The following is an 8,944-nucleotide window of genomic DNA, read 5'->3' on the forward strand; positions in this document are numbered from 1 at the left end:
ACAGGAACCAGCATCATCCCCATGTGACAGGTTGAGACTCGGCTTCAAAACCACTCGACAACCTGGGGGGTTCCGTGCGCTTGTGCGCAGTGGGGTTAGACGAGCTGGCAGGCTGGACCGAGAAAAGGCGGGTCCGGAAGCGGGGAGCCCGGGGTCAACCTGGCTTAACCTGGGCTCCGTCCCACTTGCGCGCGACCTGGGGCATTTCAGCGCCGCTCTGGGCCTCGGACCAGAGGATGCATAAGGCAGAAGAGGACCGGCATTTTCGTGTTGGTCACTCTCACACGGTTATATCTTCTAAGTCTCCAATCTTTTAGAAGTTGGTTATTATTCACCCCATTTTACAGCTGGTGAAACTGAGGCTCGAAGTTAGGGGCTCGGGATTGGAACCGGCCAGGTTACCCTGCCTCGCGGGGTGGCAGATGGGCCTACGTCTCTGATCCCACTTGTCAGGGAGACACGTTTCTCTCCCCGGGCAACTCCACCACCTGCCTCGTCTTTAAAACTCGTGTGCAGCCTGGTGAGACTGTGCCTTTAAGAAGGGCTGGCCGTGACTTTGACGTAAACTGCCTCCGAGCAATGGTCGGGTCGAGACCTAGAAGCGGCGCAGCCAGCCGGCGCCCGCGAGGCGAGCACGTGGGTCCCCAGGGGCCGACCATGAGCTTTCCCTGCGAAAAGGCTTCGCGATCTCCCACTGCTGGGAAGCCCGACTCCGGGGGCGTGGAGAAGGCCAGCTGGGACTGGTGAAGTGGCCGCTCGTCTAAAGGGCCGGAGGAAAACGAATATATAAATAAAATATAAAATAAATAAGGGAAAATAAAATAAAGGGCCGGAGGGAGGGCGCCCTTTCCATCTCCTTCCCAAACCAAGCTGAGGTCTGAAATAAGACAAAATCATTGTATAAACTGTTGGTTCAGGTGGAAACGCAGCTTCTACTAAGGTCCTTTACAGCCTCAAAGTTGCGATTTACCCCAACAGTTAGTTACACAACCACCAGCCCAGACATTACTCTCCCCATTTCACAGAGGAGGAAACTGAGGTTCTTCCGTGTAATGACTCTAGTCTCGTGTGAAGCAGAACCCAGGTTTCTCTCGTGCAATTTCTCATTTTACAATTGAAAAAAAACGGAGACTCCAGAGGCCAAATCGCACCAAAGCCACTCAAGGGAAAGAGCCAGAATTCAAACCGCCGCCTGCCTGAGTCCAGAGCAGCTCCCACCCCACCTCATTCTCAACCCAGGGCTCTGATCCCGCTGTGACCGCTGGTCTGTTTCATCTGCTCAGGCCTCAGGCCCCAGGAACCCCAAGAAATACAGCGTGTGTCTGGCAGCACCACTTGTCTGCTTCAAGATCAGAGCACCTGGGAGGCAAGAACCTGGCTCCAATTTCCTCCTGCAGCAGCTGTGTGACCGCTGGCAAGTACCTTAACGCCTCGAAGCCTTACTCTCCCCATTGACAAAACGAGCTGATGGGGATAATAATGCGCCTACCTCACAGGACCTAGGTGAGGATTTAATGAATTAGTGGCTGTAAAATGTTTAGACCATTGTCTGGCAGGCGGCAAGCACTCAATGGCTATTATTTTTATTATGATTGATTGCTTCCCAGAACCTGTGGCACGGAAAGTTCAGGAAAGGGTCTTTAGAGCAACCAGGTTCTGTTTCTGGTCCTACTTCTACCTCCAAATGCAGGCACAGATAGTTATCACTCCTCATACCCCTTCCTTCCCAGATTCAAGATCACACAGCTGCAAAGCAGCAGAGCCAGGGATCAAACCGAGTGACCTCTGAGCCTGTCTCCCCCAAAGTAGAATGGGGGGCTTGCACTTCATGCCTGGGTTTCTTCTTGCAATAGGGTGCCTTTGAGATTTGTTGCTACGTCTCAGTTTCCTCATCTGAAAATAGAAACGATGTCCCCTGTCCTGCCTAACGTACACACTCTTGGCTAAAGTCATGTCTGTAAAAGCCATGTGAAGACTCCACAAACAGTTCTGTGGCCCCTGTCGTGGGCCCAGAGCTGAGCAGATCACGTCCCTGCCTTCCCCCACAGGTGAATGCTTCGAGGCCGAGAAACCTTGGGGCATCATTGGTGTGACGAAAGCACATGCGGGGGCAGTAGTCTGGGCAGGTGGGAGAGGTTACTGAACCCAAGAGGGAAAATCCAAACCCGTGCTCACAGCTAAATGCCAAGTCGCGCCTTTGATTGAGCCCCTAGTTCAGGGAGGGGGAGGAGTTCTAGAAGACATCACCAGCAGTGGGGGCATTCCCCGAGGATGTTCATGGTGGCCGCAGGGTGCAGCCGGAGGCTTGAGATGCCCATGAAGCTCTAGAGCCTTGGCTAGACTTGCCGCCCAGAGGAGCAAGCCTGGAGCCCGGAGGAGGAGGCGGCCACTGTCCCGGCTGACTTGGCCACAGGTCACACCCAGTGGTCCTGCCAGAGTTATCATGTGGCCCCACGTGGCCATCACTGGCTTCCTCATCAGATGGGAAAACAGAAACTCCTTTCAACTGTAAAAAGGGAGAAAATGGTACCAGCCCCAGGGGTCCTAGTGGGGACTGATGGGCCAGTCCTTGCCTAGCACTGGGAGAGCAACATAAACAGAAGGTAGTTTATTGTGAGGCTGAATCTTCCAGGGCAGCCCTGGGGCAGGGGCAATATCCCCCCCAGCCAGCATCTTCAAGGCCCAGGAAAATATTTATGGGGCTGAAGTAAGGCTGGGCGCCCTCCTGCGGATCCCACCAACACCTCTGAGCTCAGGGCCAGCACTGTCTCCACTACAGCTGCCTTCCCCGAGGCAGGGCCAAGGGTCTGGGGACCGCTGAGCCCAAGAGGAGAAATCCAACCCAGGCTCACAGCTCAATGGCAGGTCTGGTCTTTGATTGAAGCCTGAGGTCAGGGAGGGGGAGGAGCGATAGAAGACTTCACGGGACAACTAGAGGAGATCGAATGAGGCCTGTAGAGTAGACATTACTTTATCAATGTTAAATTTCTTATCACCACACTGTGGTTTTGTAGGAGAGCATCCCTGTTCTGAGGAAATGCACACTGAAATGTTTAGGGCTGAATGTCAGCAACTTAGTCCCAAATGGCTCAGAAAAACACACACGAGATAATGCCAATGTAGCAACATGTGAACTGGGGAGTCAGGGTGAAGGGGTATGTAGATGCTTATTGTGCCATTCCTGCACACTTTTCCTGAAGTTTTTAAGGTTTTCAAAATAAAAAGTTGGTGGGAAGAGGGATTTCCCCCTCCGAAATACATACATACAGGGTGTGGCAAAAGTAGGTTTAAAAGTTGTTCCTATGGAAAGTAATACAAAAATTAATAAGTAAGAGGAATAAACTCGCCCTAGCTGGTTTGGCTCAGTGGACAGAGCGTCGGCCTGCGGACTGAGGGGTCACGGGTTTGATTCCAGCCGGGGCCACATGCCCAGGTTGTGGGCTCCATCCCCAGTGTGGGGCGTGCAGGAGGCAGCTGATCAATGATTCTCTCTCAGCATTGATGTTTCTATCTCCCTCTCCCTCTCCTTCTCCCTTGCCCTCTGAAATCAATAAAAATATATTAAAAAATAAGAATAAACTGTTTCTTGTACTCACTACTGTAAACTTACTTTTGCCCCACCCTGTATTGCTTATAGAACCAGAAGAGGAAGGAAGCTGTCTGTTTTGAAGGTTAAAGAAAAGAAATAATATCGTAGCCAGGATCAGCCCGTCTAGGGAAAGGCCTTCCTACTTTCCCTTCGCCCATGGCCTGAGAAGGCGAGTTAGGGCGTTTCTGGACACCCGAGGCTTTACTAGGGGGGCCCTGGGTGTGGTCTGAGGAGGTGACCCTCAGAGGGGAAGGGTCCTGGTTAAGATTTTCTGGCGTCGCCCTAACCGGTTTGGCTCAGTGGATAGAGCATCAGCCTGCGGACTGAAGGGTCGCAAGTTCGATTCCGGTCAAGGGCATGTACCTTGGTTGCGGGCACATCCCCAGTGGGGGGGCGTGCAGGAGGCAGCTGATCGATGTTTCTCTCTCATCGATGTTTCTGGCTCTCTATCCCTCTCCCTTCCTCTCCGTAAAAAATCAATAAAATATATTTTTAAAAATAAATAAAAATAAAAAAATAATAATATAATAATTAAAAAAAAAAAAGATTTTCTGGCGTTGGCACCCCACCGCCCCCTCCAGGCTGACTCCCGGAGCTCTGGACCAGCTCTCTCACTACCTACCTGCGTGGAAGGCAGTTTCTGGCCGCAACTATCCAAACTCCAACTGCCCAAATGCTGTGACCCGGGCAGGCCACTTCTCAGAATTCCTCCGCCCCTCGGCCTCCACATGTGCGAAAGGCCTCTACCTTTCTGGTAGCCTGGTTTGTAACAGCAGAATGCTATGGAATTCCACGCGTCTGAAGGGGATGCACATCTCCACACCATGATGTGGACAGTCTCAAAGGCAGAGTTAAATTAAAAAGCAGAGCGCCGGAGAAAGTGCCCGGCGGTTGCTCTGGCCCGGGGCGCTACCGCCCCCTAGGGGACACTTCGAGCATTGACGAGGTTGTTTGTAGTGGTCACAGATCGGGGCCCCTGGTATTTGACAGGTGGCAGGATAGGTGTGCTAAATGCCCTATCACCGGTAGGACAGTCTGACACATCAGGGAATTGTCCCGCACACCCCTCAGCTTCCCCCTGTCTTTCTGGACAATCACACGGGTGAGAAACCTGTTCGTGACCTGACCGGGAAGCTGGGTCAATTTCACCCGCATCTTTTTTTTTTGTTTTGCTTTCGTTTTTTGTATGTTTTTGTTGATTTTAGAGAAAGGGGAAGGGAGAGGGAGAGAGAGAGAGAAGCATCAATGCTGAGAGAGAGTCGTTAATTGGCTGCCTTCTACTGGGGATCGAACCAGGAATCGAATTGTGACGCCCTGGTTCAGGGGTCCATGCTCAACCACTGAGCCACATTGGCCAGGCCACCCACATCTTTTCTAAATGCTTTTTAAAGTACATTGAATTTCCCAGGAATAAAACTACCATGCCACCCTAGGGAAGATTTCACTTTGTGTCCATTAAAACCTTATCAAGGGACCACCTGGCCTGTGCCAGCTGAGTTGCTAACATGACACTCCAGCGCGAGTCTCCATTTATGGCTCTGGTTTTCCAACACCAGTGATTCCTGTGCATTCGCAAGCTTCTGTTCTCCCATGGAGCAGAGCCTGAGCTGTCACATACAGAGATACATCTTATTTTAGTTTAAATTACTTTCTTTTTATTTTTCCTCTATATGACTTTATACCAGTGGTTCTCAACCTTCCTAATGCCGCGACCCTTTAATACAGTTCCTCATGTTGTGGTGACCCCCAACCATAAAATTATTTTCATTGCTACTTCATAACTGTAATTTTGCTACTGTAAACAATATGTAATTATATATCTGATATGCAGGATGTATTTTCATTGTTACAAATTGAACATAATTAAAGCATAGTGATTAATCACAAAAACAATATGTAATTATATATGTGTTTTCCGATGGTCTTAGGCGACCCCTGTGAAAGGGTCATTCGACCCCCAAAGGGGTCGTGACCCACAGGTTGAGAACTGCTGCTTTATACGGTATATGATATGAAAAACACTTTATACGGTATATTATATGTATAAATATTACACACTATCTGAAGTTTATAAGATGCCTAAAACATGGTTCATATGAACATTATATTGTTTTTGAATTTAATTTCTGAAAATGTATTTAAGGCGAGCATGTAAGGTCCTCCGGAAGGACTGTGAGCTCACCGTCTAGTCCCATGTGGTGCCCTTGCGTCTGGGGATGCAGTTTCTGCTTGCTAGCTCGACCAAGGCTGCCTGGAGTGTGTTGGCCACCTGACCAGTGTGGCCATGCCAAGGCTGAGCCCCGGTCACCGTGATCCAAACCCAGGAGGAGCTATCCCAGCTGGGCCTGGACCGAAGGCTTGGCTATCCCTCTCTCTCTGCCTCCCACTCTGATCTCTCTTTTGATTTATTGAGCATTTCTCTCTCTTTATTTTCTTTTTAATTTTCAAGTGTTTGATGGTGCGCCAAATACTGTTGTAGAAACTTGGCGACAGCAGAGAACAAGCCACACAGGTCCCTGCTCACACTTTCTAGTGCAGGAGACACAAACAAACGAGTAAATAAGACCGTCGGAGACAGCTGTGACATCTGTGAGGGCAGCAGGACAGGTCGGTGATAGAGGAGGCCTGAGATGGCCTAAAAAAAGGGAGACCTCGGGGGAATGTTGCTGGAGATTAACTCAAGGTGAAGGGAAGGGAGGAGGGAGCAGACTGGGATGAAAGGAAGTGCTCAGATGAGGGGCGGATGTCACAGTAATTTACATGGAAAAATACTGTGATGGTTTCAATTCCTGGCTTCATGTCTTTTTAACCCCATGACCTCAGTGAAGTTGCTGAACCTCCCTGAGTCTTCGGTCTCGCACTGTAAGCCGGGGATGATAACCGCACTCGCCTGGCAAGGTTGTGTCAGCGATTACGGAAGAACTTAGTGCGGAACCTGGCACAGTGTGAATCGTAGACATTAGCAGGACCCACTTTTTGAAAACACAGATAACAAGTAAACCAGCAAGCATCTCATCCTAAGATAAGAGGCTGAGTAAAAGTCTCCTGGAGGGCATGTGACTACAGATTTCCCTGCTGACTCATTGGGGGAGCTTGTCTCCTTTCTGGACCTTGGTTTCGTCATCTTTAAAATAAAAATAAAATAATATTTCTGGTCCTACTTCCCTCCCAGGACTGTTGAGAGCTTAGGTTTAGACCAGGAGTGGGGAACTTTTTTTCTGCCAACGGCCATTTTAATATTTATAATGTCATTCGGGGGCTGTACAAAATGATCAACTTAAAGGTTAGCCTGCTATGTTTGGTCAAACATTTAATTAACTCACCCCTAATGCCTTGGCAGGGCCAGACCAAAGGATTTCACGGGCCTCACACGGCCCAAGGGCCGGACGTTCCCCACCCCTGGTTTAGACAGATGAGATGTGAAGGGAAAGGGTGCTCCAGAGGCTGGTTCCCACCTCCTCTCCCACCCTCCTTGCAGCTGCTTCTCCTCGGGCTCCTGGACGTGACTCTGACTTGACCCCTCAGAGCTGGGTGGGGAGGGCTGTCTCCAGAGACAGATGATCAGATTAGCAAGAGAAACCCCTTTAATGTCCTAAAACAATTCCTCCCTTTTTTATGTATTTATTTTTTGTTAATCCTCACCCGAGGATATTTTTCCACTGATTTTTAGAGAGAGTGGAAGGGCGGGGGAGAGACAGAGAAACATCCTTTGGTTGCCTCCCACATACACCCAGACCAGGGCAGGGGATGAGCCTGCAACTGAGGTATGTGCCCTTGATCGGAATCGAACTCAGGACTCTTCAGTCCTCAGGCTAACACTCAGTGGCCGGCAAACTGCGGCTCGGCAAACCACGGCTCGAGAGCCACATGCGGCTCTTTGGCCCCTTCAGTGTGGCTCTTCCACAAAATACCGGCTCTTCCACAAAATACCAACTTCTGCACATGGGCCATGAAGTTTCAATTGCACTGTACATGCGCGCTCGTACATGGTATTTTGTGGAAGAGCCACACTCAAGAGGCCAAAGAGCCGCATGTGGCTCTCGAGCCTTGGTTTGCCGACCAAGGCTCTAAGAAGCCAAACCGGCTAGGGCTCCTCCCTTTTTTAATGTGCCAGTTCACAAGGTCTCTTCACATCCATTATCCCATTTGAATCTCACATGACCATGTGGAGGGCATGTGGGAGTTACTTTGTACCCATTTTACAGATGAGGAAACTGAATCTTGGAGCAGACAGCTCCTGACCTGTAGGGAGCCTGCATGGAGAAGGGCCAGGAAAGCTCGAGGTGGGCTGTGGGGAGGATCGAACTGAGTTGTTGTCAGTATTCAGGGGAGACTGGTGTTGTGGGCAAAAGCTCTGGGGGTCTGACCCACTTGGACTCAGTTACCAACACTACTGTTTAATAGCTGGGAGATAAGACCCTCAGCGTCTCCTACATCTGTGAAATGGAGATCATAATCAGCAGTATTTTGTTTTGTTTTTTAATCCTCACCCGTCCATTGATATTCAGAAGGGAGAGGGAAAGACAGAGAGAGAAATGTCGTTGTGAGAGAAATACATCGATTGGTTGCCTTTTGCATAGGCCCGACCAGGTGCCGGGCCAGGAAGGAGCCTGCAACCGAGGTATGTGCCCTTGACTGGAATCGAACCCGGGACCCTTTGGTCTGCAGACCAATGCTCTACCCACTGAGCAAAACTGGCTAGGGCTGCAGTGTTGTTGTAAGAACTCAGTGATGTGTATAGAGCATGCATGCAATACATTGTCCTGATTCAGCTCATTAAAGCCCAAGCTCCAAGGATCAACTACTAGTGCCCACACCCCAAGCTGTCCTTCCCCTTCTAAGGCCCACCCTCTCGACTGCTGCCCTTGACAAAAGCTGGGCTCCAACTTCTGGAGTTGACCAGTAGTGGAGCAACCATTCAGGGGCATAGTGCCCTCAGGGGATCCTCAAATTCAGAAAAGGACATGGGGTAGGGAAATGTGCTCTCTGTACCCATCAGGAGGCATGACACTGGCTGGGCCATCAATAGCTCCCCTCCTGTTGGGGTCCAACCCCAGCAGGTCCAGGGGTTCCCAAAGGTGTGGACAGAGTCGGTGAAGACTATCCACCCTCTTCCTACGGTGGAGTCCTATCCGTCCCGAGAGTGGGGCTTACCTAGGAGAATGGGGGGGCTTACCTAAGGGTCCCTGTTTGGGCGCCAGATGTTGGGGTCCAACCCCAGCAGGTCCAGGGGTTCCCAAAGGTGTGGACAGAGTCGGTGAAGACTATCCACCCTCTTCCTACGGTGGAGTCCTATCCGTCCCGAGAGTGGGGCTTACCTAGGAGAATGGGGGGGCTTACCTAAGGGTCCCTGTT

This window comes from Myotis brandtii, unplaced genomic scaffold, assembly GCF_000412655.1.
Source record: "Myotis brandtii unplaced genomic scaffold, ASM41265v1 scaffold1814, whole genome shotgun sequence".
Taxonomy (NCBI): Eukaryota; Metazoa; Chordata; class Mammalia; order Chiroptera; family Vespertilionidae; genus Myotis; species Myotis brandtii.